This window comes from Rousettus aegyptiacus, unplaced genomic scaffold (genome assembly GCF_014176215.1).
Source record: "Rousettus aegyptiacus isolate mRouAeg1 unplaced genomic scaffold, mRouAeg1.p scaffold_m13_p_3, whole genome shotgun sequence".
In the NCBI taxonomy this organism is placed as follows: domain Eukaryota; kingdom Metazoa; phylum Chordata; class Mammalia; order Chiroptera; family Pteropodidae; genus Rousettus; species Rousettus aegyptiacus.
The window spans coordinates 154,540,048-154,551,817 of NW_023416306.1; the positions used below are offsets into that span (position 1 = coordinate 154,540,048).

General features: G+C 48.9%; 1 long non-coding RNA gene across 2 annotated transcripts; it reads left to right on the plus strand.

The window, feature by feature from the left end:
* The first annotated feature begins 518 nt into the window (after window positions 1–518).
* On the plus strand, window positions 519–3,971 carry LOC118600381. Of its 2 annotated transcripts, XR_004950003.1 has the most exons (4): window positions 519–706; window positions 2,369–2,545; window positions 2,994–3,101; window positions 3,267–3,971. It is a non-coding gene; the product is annotated as an uncharacterized LOC118600381 (long non-coding RNA). The 2 variants fall into 2 exon arrangements; XR_004950002.1 differs by lacking the exon at window positions 3,267–3,971 and having other exon boundaries at window positions 2,994–3,203.
* The last annotated feature ends 7,799 nt before the right edge of the window (window positions 3,972–11,770 follow it).

The window sequence follows — 11,770 nt, forward strand, 5'->3', positions numbered from 1 at the left end:
TTCTTCCTTTTTTCAGCCTTCCTCTCCTAAATGGGAAGATTTGCAAAAGCCATTTTGGAGCCTTTGAGTGCCTTCCTAGATAGAGGCAAGCCCCGAGATCCCAAACAGCCCCAAAGATGCCCACGTTCTGCCCTGTCAGAGCAGGCTGACAACAGAGGGGTGTCAGTGATGTGGCCCCTCTATACTCGGCCTTGAAGAACCAGCTTCTCAGAAGCCTATGGATTAGGAAGGTCTGTCAGGGCTGCCTTGGGAGCAGCCACGGAACAACTCCCTTTTGTTTTGCTGTCTAGCATGTGACCAGAATGCTGCCAGCTAATTTTAACCCCACCAAAGTACTGCAGAAAAAAAAAAAAAAAAACTATCTTGCATCTGGAGAGAGAAATGCTGTGGGCTGGATAAAAGCTTTTTCAGCCTGTGTTCCTTCCTGTTTCAGTTTCCAAACTTGCATTATCGGTAACCTGAAAAATGATGAGTTTCACCAAATTCCTGGATATTGCACAAGAAGACAATGGGTCTATTTCGGGTGCCGTGAGTGTGTCTGGCACAGACCCTGGAAGCCATTGTTTCCAGGAGGGAGAATGCTTTGGGCTTTCCTGATGCTTTGCTTCTAGGGTCTCAAAGCCCCAAAAGGTAGTGGGGGTGGGAGGTGGAGGCCTGGGGGTGGTCTCCATGACAACCATGCCGGCTTCACTCTGCAAGGACCTGGGTGAGAACCGGGTTGTTAGGCCAATGAGGGGGCGGTGGCTATTGGAGGTGTTAAAAGGTGAATGGTAGGGAGTGTTTGAAGTGGGACAGCAGGGGCAGGAAGAAGTGGAGAGAGGAAAGCTTTCACAATAGCTGGGCAGGCCCCTGGGACACAGGCCACCAGCTTTCCCCACTAAATTTCCATATCCGCTTTCAGCGCTGGGAATTAATGGAGGACTCCATGGAGTTCTTCACCCTAGATACTGACTTCTCCAAGTATTCTTAGGGCCGTTGATTGTTCCTGTCTGACTGGGTGGCCAATGATGCTGGTGAAAAGGTACAGAATCTCAAGAGCCAGGGAATTAAGCAGTTCGGATAAGATAGTGTGTAGCTAGGCAGCTGCTGCCAGCCGTTCTAAAACCAGGTAATGAGATGGGCTTTCATTAGCTTCAGGTCTACAACGCAGTCCCAGAAGAGAATGTGATGGCGAAGAGACTGAGGGGAAAGGCCGCAGTTAATGCTGCAGCACTCCTGCAACCAGGAGACTTGGTGGCAGTTGTTCTGACAGCTGCTGAGGGCTTCAGCTGCCTAAAAAGCCATTTGCTCCGGCCTCCCCTGTCTGGCCAACTTCTATGTATTTAAAGGATCCTCGTTGGTCTCTGAGGTCCTCTCTCCACCTGAATCCTTGTCTGCCTCTAAACTGCTGCTATAATCCAGTTACAGTAGTCAAGATCAATTGGCAAATCCCACAATTAAGGTCCTGCTTACCCTGTTTTTTCCAAAGACCTGTTTTGAGCGAGTTGCTGCACCTTAATGAAAAAGGTGAGAGCTCACAGAGTTAAGTGAAAATATTTTTGACTCTTCACAGATATTTTTGAATTTCGTTTCTTGCATTTCACAGTGGGGGGGGGGGTGGGAGTCAGGCTGGTCAGCACTTTTACCTGGATGACCACTAAAAACTTTTTCTGTAACCTAACAGCTGGCTCTCCTGCACAGTAGAATTATAAGGGAACCCTAAATCAAGAATTCCTTCCTTGTGCTTTTCTGTTTGCAGATTTTTTTTTTTTTTTTTTTTTGCCAGAATTCAGGTGTCATTAAGACACATTCCTCATTTACCTTTCCAGCTAGAGGATTCCTAAATGTTTCATAATAGCACCACAGCTGGAAGGCAGCTGCTTCAGGGTGGAGCAAAAATAACTCCTTATGGGTCAGCAGGGTGAGGGAAGGCAGGGAATCTTGGAAGGTTGGGAAAGTCCTTCTTTCTAAAGCCAGAGCTGAGGAATGAGAGGGGCCTCTAGTGTGAAAACTTTCCAGATGGGGGAAGGAAGGGTGAGTTTTTGCCCTCTGGGTTGATTCCAAAAAATCGCTTTGGGGAGGCCAACTATTTTGAAATTGCCTTTAAAACAAACAGCACAAATGTTTAAATTGACCTGGAAAGCCCTTCCTTTTTCCTTTCCTTACAATCCAAGTCTGTTCCCTTGAACGTTAACCAACAGGAGCGTTTGCCCAAGCTGCTCTCCTTCCCATATCTTTTTTATTTGTTATTATTATTATTATCATCCTCTCTTGGTTCGGCGAATTTTGGAAGCTTTCCCAGGCTGGAGCTATAGAATGTTTCCAGGAAAATGCATGAGGAGTGTCTGTGTTTTGAGTTTCTCTGGAGGGGGCTGAACATGTTTTTCAGAGAGACTGGAGCTAAGGGCAGCCAGGTCTTGTGCAAGAGTCCGGCCAAGCAAAAGGGCAGACTGCTGGAAAGATCCGTGCGCATCCAAAAGCACTGAAACGAAGGTGTGGTTTAGCTGGCCGCCTGCTCTCGACCTCTATCAGCTTTTTATTGGTACAGCTGCCTGGATGTCAGCCTGTGAGTCAAAGGACCCGTCTCTAGGAGATAATGCTGAGAACGGCTGGGGGCCAGGGTTTTAACTTTATTCTCAAGTTAGCAGCACTTGTAATTTCTGCCTCAAGAACACTCCAAAATTTAGATGGAGAAGTGTAAAGAATCGATACCCACCTAGCGGCACCGCGCCCGCCCCCGCCCCACGCCAGGCATGGAATGTTAAGGTGTCCTGGGGATGTTGCTGCCAAGGGTGATGCCAACCCCACCTCATGCCAGCACGGCTCCGCTTGGGCTCAGAAACAAACACACACACACAGCTGCATGCACACATGTATCAGAAACATCTGGACACAAAAACAGAAAGCACATACATGAACCCTGAGGGCAATAGACACTCGCAGGACCCCTCACTGATAGACAAGGCTCTCAACAGCCAGGGGTTCCTGGAAATATATATATATATTTTTTTCAGGCTGGTTCATGGGAGAAGGAAGCAGAAACAGCTCTGTAGAAAGACATTCCTGAGCGAGAGCAGAGCTGCTCCAGCCGCTCTGCAATGGGGAAGGCTGCTCCCTACCAGGTACATTCCCCATGGCCATGAGGACCCAAGACCTCAAGAGAGGAAGGAACAAGCAGGGGTCTACAATGCCAGAAACAAGAGGACACAGTTCCCGGCTCTCCTCACCTTGTGAGTTTGCAGACTATTTACCAGTAACACTGGAACTGATTATGGTTTCCTTTCCAGGGGACACACCGACTCCAGAAAGCATCTCTCCCACCACAGGTTGGGAAGGTGATTAAGACGCCATGCTGCTGATGCCGGGGAGAACACCTTTCATCCCTTCTTGGTGACTTCTCTTAACTTGTGCTGGAATCCACACATCTGGAGCACACATCTGTGTCCAAGCCATTGATTTCTCCCTTCTACATTGCCCACTCATGTTTGCTTGGGTTCATTTGAGCTTCTAAGTTTTCAAAATCATTCAGATCTGATCACTTTACAGTCCTGCTTAAAACTTCCAGACACCTAACTGAATCAAGACGAACTCCTTTGCTTGGATATAAGGCCTCTGGAAAACTGCCTCCAAACCCTCTTCCTGCCTCTTCCTGCCTGTCAGTTACTTTCTGACCACATTAAATCTCTCTTTGTTCCTCTAACATCATATGAATTTTCAAGCCTGCACCTTTGCAGACCTCTTTCCTCTGCCTAAAAAGGTTTTCTCCCTCTCCTTCTTTGAGCAAACTCTGTGCACCTTTCAAAATCTAATTCATTTTTACCTTTCCTATGAAACTGGTCTCCAACATTTCTGGCTCTATAGTCCTTTGGCAATCTGCTTACATCACAGAATTGTAGTTATCTGTGCACACTGGTAACTTGTTGAAGTTCAAGGTTAGGGCTTACCTTCTATCCCCAAAGTCACCAAGAAGGCCCCAAATAAATGCTAGTAAAATGAACGTACTGGAATGTAAATTCTTATAACATAATTTTATTGGCAGTAAAACAGTATGTGAGAGTATATGTGTCTATTATTTATATCCACCTTTGTTTCAGCAAGAATTTGAGGTAGATGTGGACATAAAAATCATAAGCAGATAGAGAATAGTGCTTGGTACATCCTATAGTAGAAAGAACCAGGGCTTTGGAGTCAAACAGTTCTAGGTTCGAATCCTAACCTGGCCTCTGATTGTGACTTTAAATCATTACTTCATCTCTCTTAGCCTCAGTTTTCCCATTTGTAAAATGGAAATATAAGTACCCATGTGGCAGACGTTATTGATTGCCATCCAATAGTCACTACTGCTTGCTTCCTTAGTGCCCCGAATTTTTTCTCAGAAGTCCACTCCCTCCTTTATGTGCCTGGAGTAGGGAAGGGAGAAATCTTAATTAGTCTAAACTAATCTTGGTATCCTATGTTCCCTTTCCTTTGTCAGTGTTCTTTTGGGATGGATCTATGACCCAGTTCTGGCCAATGAGATGTAAGGAGGGATATTCTTGGCACATGTGCAGAGAGTTGTTCTAGGAAATATACTCTTGCTCTTAAAACATGAGAGAAACAATTGTCCTGCAGCCAGATATTACGTCTGGAGTGATGGCTGGGGCCATGGCAGCCATTTTGCTGTGATGAAGACAACTACTCAGAGAACCAAGCCCACATGTGAAAGGTATAGAATGGAAATGTGGCAAGAACCTGGGTCCTGGTAGCATAATTCAGCAGCTGGGGTATCCTGCCTTGAAGCCACCCCGCTCTGAACTATTTCCTGAGATCATCAATTCCTTCATTGTTCAGTGAGGGACCACTGGCTCAATCCAATAGAGCGGAGGTTGCTGTAACATGCAGCCAAAAGCTTGCTAACAGATTAACTTCACAAGGTTGTTGTGATGACTAAATAAAATGAAGTTTGCAAACTTCCCAACACTGTACCTGGCACATAGGAGGTTCTTAAAGATTAAAGACTTTCCTGCTGAGACAATGTGAGATGAATGCATGAATGATTGTAATGAGTGACCCAAAGAATGTGGCAGATAGTAATAAAGTATAATTTAGAGCACTTCAGAGGTGGGCGGGTGCCGGAATGACAATGCAGATGACGATGACAATGAAATTCGAACATTGTGTTAGTAAGTGTCTGATGGAACTTCTTGGGGCTGTAACAATGGTTCTCCTTTGTTCTCAGGGCTTTTCTTACCCTGGTCAGAGTTAAACACTGCGTGACACAGGCTTTTCTAATTGTGGGTAGCCACAATCGGGGTGGTCCCTGATTACCCTGGGGCATGGAAGCCTTGCTAAGGGATGAAGGCTAGAATGTAATTTGTAGCTCCAGGAGGAGCCAAGATTTGGAAGCAGAACTAACATACCCACACAACGTAAAACAGGGCCTGCAACTGACAAAAAAAGCACAAAGTCTGTCCCCTCCCAGACAAGCCCTGCAGAAATCTGCTGCTCAGAAAGGCTTGCATTGGGGGGCCCCGGGCCCTGGCGGACTGCCTAGCTTTTGGCCAGCTGACCAGGCCACAGAGTTTTCCTCCTTGCCAGCCCCACAGCCCTTCTGAAACTTGTTCCAGGAGAGCTCAGCCACACCAGTGTCTGCCAGACTCTTGTCTGCCCAGTGCGTGGGCGGCCCTGGCAACAGGGGACGGGGCAGGGTTTGTACAAGGACATTGTGGTCCCCCCGCAGCAGGGTTGTGAGAGAGGCAGTCTCACTTCCAGGGCAAGCCAGGAGGGACCCTGGAGGAGGTGAGGAGCAGAAGCTGCAGACTCAAGGCAGCCTAGCCCCTTTTCAAAGGCCCGCTTCATCTTAGAAGCCAGTTTCAGGCCCCCTTTCCCTTGTGCCTGCTTTCTGGCCGTTTACTTCCTGCGTGCTCCTCCCCTGCCCAGCCAGATTCAGCACCGACATTCTATTCTGTCCACCAAATATTTATATGCAAGATGCCCTATTCCAGCTAGCAACTGGGAGATGAGATACAAAAAAAAAACCAGAAAACAAAAAAACAAGATGAGAATGGACAGGCCTTCAAAATGGTTTTCAGATTTCTCTCAGCCTCAGAACCTATCCTTCATCCATGCCCCAAATCCCAAATATTTAAGAAAGAAAAAACATGAGACTGTTGCTGTTGAATCCAGGGGACAGGGGACAGGCCTCATCCACTCTGGTGAGAGACAGACTCCATGGACCGAGTCTGAAAAACCAGACTAGACCAGAGGGGAAACTGAGGCCTGGAGAAGTGAAGTGCCCTCCCTGAGACGCACCGCAAGTTAGTGGCTCCGCCGGGTTCAAAGACAGGTGGTCCATGGCCCCATCCATTGTACAGTACTATCCCTTGGCACTTGCTTCCCAGATCAGCTGGGAGAGTTCAGGCAAATCAACCCAGAATAGAATGTGTGTGCCACGACTAGTTAAAGAGAGCCAATGGTTCGGACTCGGGGAGAGAAAGGGTGGGAGAGGGGCATGAGGCTGGGCCCAGAACAGAATGGGCAAGATTCAACATAGAATATGGCCGAGGTGTGGTGGGGAATTGGGTGATGGGAAGGAGACAATCCCAGGCCCCGGAGAACATGATCAGCTAAAGCCTGAAGAAAGACTGGCAGCTCAGAGTCCTGGATTCCAGCCCTGGCCCTGCCAATACAAGCTAGGTGACCTTGGGCCAGTGGCCTCCCCTGTCTGCATTTGTTTCCTCGCATGTAAAATGACAGAGAGGTTGTGCTAGCCGGTTCTACTGTGACATACTGTGACGCCTTCTCTCCTCCCATGAAGCTGGCCCTCACCTCCCTACCACCATCACCAACGTCAACATCCAGAACACTTCCCAGCGTGCGCCAAGTGGCTGGAATTCACACCAGGAGGAAGTGGCCTTGCGTGCCTCAGGACAGGAGCACAGAGTTGGCAGGCTCCAGGCGCCTGCCCAGAGCTTTGGGGAACAGTGAAAAACATGAGGAGGCAGGAGCCTGGGCAGAAGCCAGGCAGGAACGATTCCTTTCCTAAGAAGGGTTCTTTCCAATCTAGCTCTCTCCGGAGGCGCAGGCCTCAGCCAGTCTCCCCTGTCCATGCCCACCACCAGGGAGCAGACTGGGGAAGTCCTAAAGGTAGGGGTGACAAGCCACTTAGCCCGAAACCTCTGTATCTTCATTTTTAAAATGAGGCAAAAACAGTACTCTCAGTTGTAAAATTGATCATTTTAGTACCTCAGATGAGGAAATGAGATAATGCATGTGAAGTGCCTAGCATGTGTCTGGTGCGAGAACCGCCTAGTAAACATTGGGCCGCGTGCTTTGCCGGAGGGCTGCCTTCTGGGGAAGACTGCACAGTTTGAAGGCTCCTGACATTAAACAGGCTGGTTTAAGTAGGGCCCCTGTTTGTCTAACGCAGGTTCAACCGCAGGGGGATTCTGAGAATGGTGAAAGGCGCCTGGGGAGGCTGGTGAGAAGCCCACCAGAAACAATGTGTGCGCGCCCCCTGCTGGCTGGGAGCAAAAGAGCAAGCTTGTGGGCTTGCGAGGCAGGGGTGACGCAGGGAGATCCTTGCTAGCACAACCTGCCGCTATCTGGTAGAGTGACCCAGTAATCACAGGATGCCCACCGGATGTCACTCACCTGGCCACGTGCCAGACTGTGGAAGGGATGCAAAAACGAGTGACATGGAAGCTAGGTTTTTGGAGCACATTAGTTTTGGAGTCAACCAGGCATCGGTTCAAGCCCAGAGACCACCCCCAAAACCATCTGACCGACACAGCAGTGAGCAAAGTTCCTTTGTCTTGGATTTGCAGTGTGTGGAGTGACCTTGGACAGGAGCTGTAATGCTTCTGAGCTTCAGTTTCCTCATCTGTAACAGGGAGGTGTTCTCTACTCCATCCCCCCAAACCAGAAGATAGAGACTCTGAATGTAGATCTCAAGAACTCTGTCACTTGGGGTGAGTTGAAAGTCACCATCGACAGTCATTCTTCTCAAGGGGAACCTCATCCCTTGGCACTTGAGCTGTCATTTGTTTGGTTCATTTGGAAGGGATACTGTCATGCTCCAGTGGCATGCCAGGGTCCCCAGGTTCTCCCACCCACCCTGGGCCTGGGCCCTTCTACTCCAGGGTAACGATGGAGTCCTAACCTCTAATGAGAAAGCATCGGAGTGGACGTGGGAGGATCGTGCAAACAGAAAGAGCTCTTCGGGCGGTGCTGGGGCGGTCCACAGTGGCAGGTTCCCACGCTGCATGTCCCAGGCCACAGCTGGTTAGTTCTCCTTGAACTGATTGGACTGCTTAGCATCACAGTGTCAGTCTGCTGGGGGCCATTTGCCTTCCTGGATCGCTGTTCTCTGCCAGACCACTGGGTGGTGTCACTTGGTATGGCTTTAAGAGCTTCAAGGAGATAGGGAAATATGTTCTCAATGAATTTTTATTAACATCCACCACCACCACTACCACAATCAAATTTCCATTCTTAGTGGCCTTTACTGCATACATGTATGTGTCCATACACAGACATGTACACGCGCGCGCACACACACACACACACACACACACACACAAAGCAAAGGGGAAGGTTGGAAACCCTCACTGCTAGAGAAAGGCCTTAACACCCACACAAAACACAACCCAAGTTGGGCCCAGCTTATGTTTCGAGGATGACTGTGGCACATGTGTGTTTTTGCAGGGGTTCCAGGCAGAGGAAACGGCAGATATAAAGGGCCTGAGGCAGGAGCATGCCTTTGAACAGGCTATCCTGGAGAAAGCGAGGGAGAGGACTAGGACAGCTGTCAGGGAGGGGATGGGGAGGGGCAGGTGGTGTCAGGCTTTGAGGGTAGTTGTGGGGACACTGGTGTTTACTCTCAGCTAGATGGGAGCCATCACGGGGTTCTGAGCAGACAAGTGGCATCGTCTGTCCTGCATTTGAACAGGATCATTCTGTCTGGGGTAAGGGTGAGAGAGCAGGGGAACAGGGCTATTGGAGGTGTGCAGGCAAAGGGATGGTGGCTGGGGCCGGGGTGGCGGTGGCAAAGTTAGTGAGAAGAGACTCACTTCCAAACGTACTCCAAAGGTAGGGCAGGTGGGGCGAGTTAGACAAGAAATCATCTGCTTCGATTTCTATAAATATTTCTCTTGACTATTTTGCTATGAGTCCCTAAGGTATGTAGGCAGGAGGACTAGCATTCATACAGACAAACACATTGGACACAGCAATGAATTACGGTGTCCACTGTCAGGCCTCACCTAAGGCACGGACCCTCTCCCTACAGGGGGAATGGTGACAATAGTACTTCCCTCAGAGACATATTGTGAGGACAATACTTGCAAAGCACTTAGCAAACTCTTTGGACTCGATAAAGAGAAGGTATTTTTGTTAATGAAGTATGGTCAAGGGTCCCCTACACTTTCTTCCCAACCGAAACAGGTAATTTCAACTCTCTTCCAAAAGTTCAGAAATTAGCATTTATCTTTTAAGCAGGACATGACAAAGTTCTAGTTAGAGAAATGTGGTGGGGAGAGGTTAATCAGGGTAGGCTCCCTGGAGGAAGAACATGACTGACTTCCTCTCTTTGCAAGTGAAGAAACCAAGGCTCGGTGACATTAACTAACTTGCCTGAGATAACAAAGCTAGAAACTGGTAGAGAAGGGCTGTGTCCACACTCATCTGGCTCAACGCACTGCCCTTAGCCAGGGTGCTGCCATGGCGACAGGCCATTCCCATTAGTGGATAATGACGGCCTTTCATGCAAGCACCTGAGGACAAGATGATCTGAATGGCCGTCAGGGAGAGTGGAGCATGGGTACGGGAACCTTGGCACTGCCTGGCTAATAATCACAGATTCTCAGTGTGAGCAGGTGTGATGTGCCAGGTCCTGTGCCCAGGGTTTTAGATGCAAGATTTCATTTAATCCTCATTTTGCAGGTCAGGAAACTGAGGCCTGACAAGATTATTGCTCTCACCTGTGCATGTCAAAACAGATGAGAACTCATACGTTCTAGTTATCTGTTACTGCGTAACAATGGATTGGAAAAGTTAGTGGCTTAAAACATCAATTTATTATTTCTCATGATTTTGTGAGTCAGGGATTTGGGCGGGGTTGGTTTTTCTGCTCCACATGGCATAAGTTGGCGTCATTCACTCGGCTGCATTCAGCTGGTGGCTGGACTGGGAGGGAAGGGCCAAGGAAACTTTATTCAAGTGCCCGGCACCCCAGGGTTTCTCTACGTGGCCTCTCCACGTGGCCAGCATGGCAGCTACAGTGTAGTTGGATTTCTTACATGGCGGCTGGCTTTCAAAGGAATGAAAGCAAAAGTCACCAGTCTCCTCAGGACGAGCTGTGGGGCTGCCACAGTATCACTGCCACCACATTCTGCTGGTCAAAGCAAGGCATAAGGGGAGGCCGGATTCGGGAGGAGGATAAACAGAGTCTTCCTCCTGATGCGTGCAGCAGCATGCTCACACTGGGATGGCAATGCCTGTGGCCATAGTGGGAGACTGACTACCAACCTCAGCCTCCTCACTGCCAGCCTTTCTTCCAGGCCCTGGGCTTAATCCTACCTAGGAAGCTCTCATTTCTGGGAACCCACTAGAGCCATCTGGGCCCCCACCACAAGGGGGCGCACCCATGTTCTGTCTTACTTGGAACCTCCTGCTCAATAACTTCTTCATGCTTTGTGCTCAGCTTCTCAAGAATTTTTCTTGTTTCCTCAAGGGGAGGCACCATTTTCTCCTACTTCCTGGGGCCACATCACCTGAGTTAGCCTGAGCATGTCTTGTTCTCAGAAACTTAAAGGAACTGACCGCGTGACTCACAGGCAGTCAGCCACCTGAACAAGACCGTATTGGATTCATCTTCGCAAGAGTAGCACCAGCATCAGGCCTTTCTCGGAAGATGAGATCTATAAACAGGACTTTCTGGCATCCGAGTTCACGTTCTTGGGCCTTGAATGAAGAAAGAGAGAGTCTTATCCCTCCAGGACCAGCATCATTATCGTCACCTGGGAATGTGTTTGGGACACATACCCCTCTCCCCCCCACCTCCTGGATCATAACTTGCATTTTCATGAATACCCAGGTGACTCTCATGCATGTGGAAGTTTGGGACAATGGAGGTAGAGGTCTCCAAGGTGAAAAGAATGGGAACAGCGTGGGAGACAGGTGCCGGTTGAGCCCACCTAGGATGGTAAAGCGTGGGTCTCCACCCTAGTCAATGGTTAGAATCACCTGCAGTGCTTTCTTAAGAAATCCTGGTGGCCAGGGTGCACCCAGGTCAATTAAGTCTGGGTCTCTGGGGGTTGAGCCCCGGCATCAACGGTTCTAAAAGCTCCTTGGGTGATTTCAGTGTGCAGCCAGGGTTGAGAGCCACTGGTTTAAGGTATTAGTTCTTAAAATGTGGTCTGTGGACCATCAGCACCCAAATCACTCAAGACACTCATGAAATATGAGGAGTCCTGGGCCCCACATCAGGTTTCTGAGTCTAACTTTCTAGGGGTGGGGCCCAGGAATCTACATTTTAGCTCTCTCACTAGGTGATTTCAAGGTACACTAACATTAGAGACCATTGTTTTAGGGTTCTGAATAAGCAATGACAATGACAATGATGTTTTTAAATGCTACAGATAACTATGTGCAAAAAATGGAAAATATAGGGAAGTAAACATAGGAAACAAAAAAGTCTCCATACTTCTACTGCCTGGAGACTGTTGGTGGCCCCCCTGGCACCCACTCTAGAGCAGGGAAGGACCCTCCATCCCTCCGCCCTCCGGAGAAGCTACCCCCATGACAGGGGTTG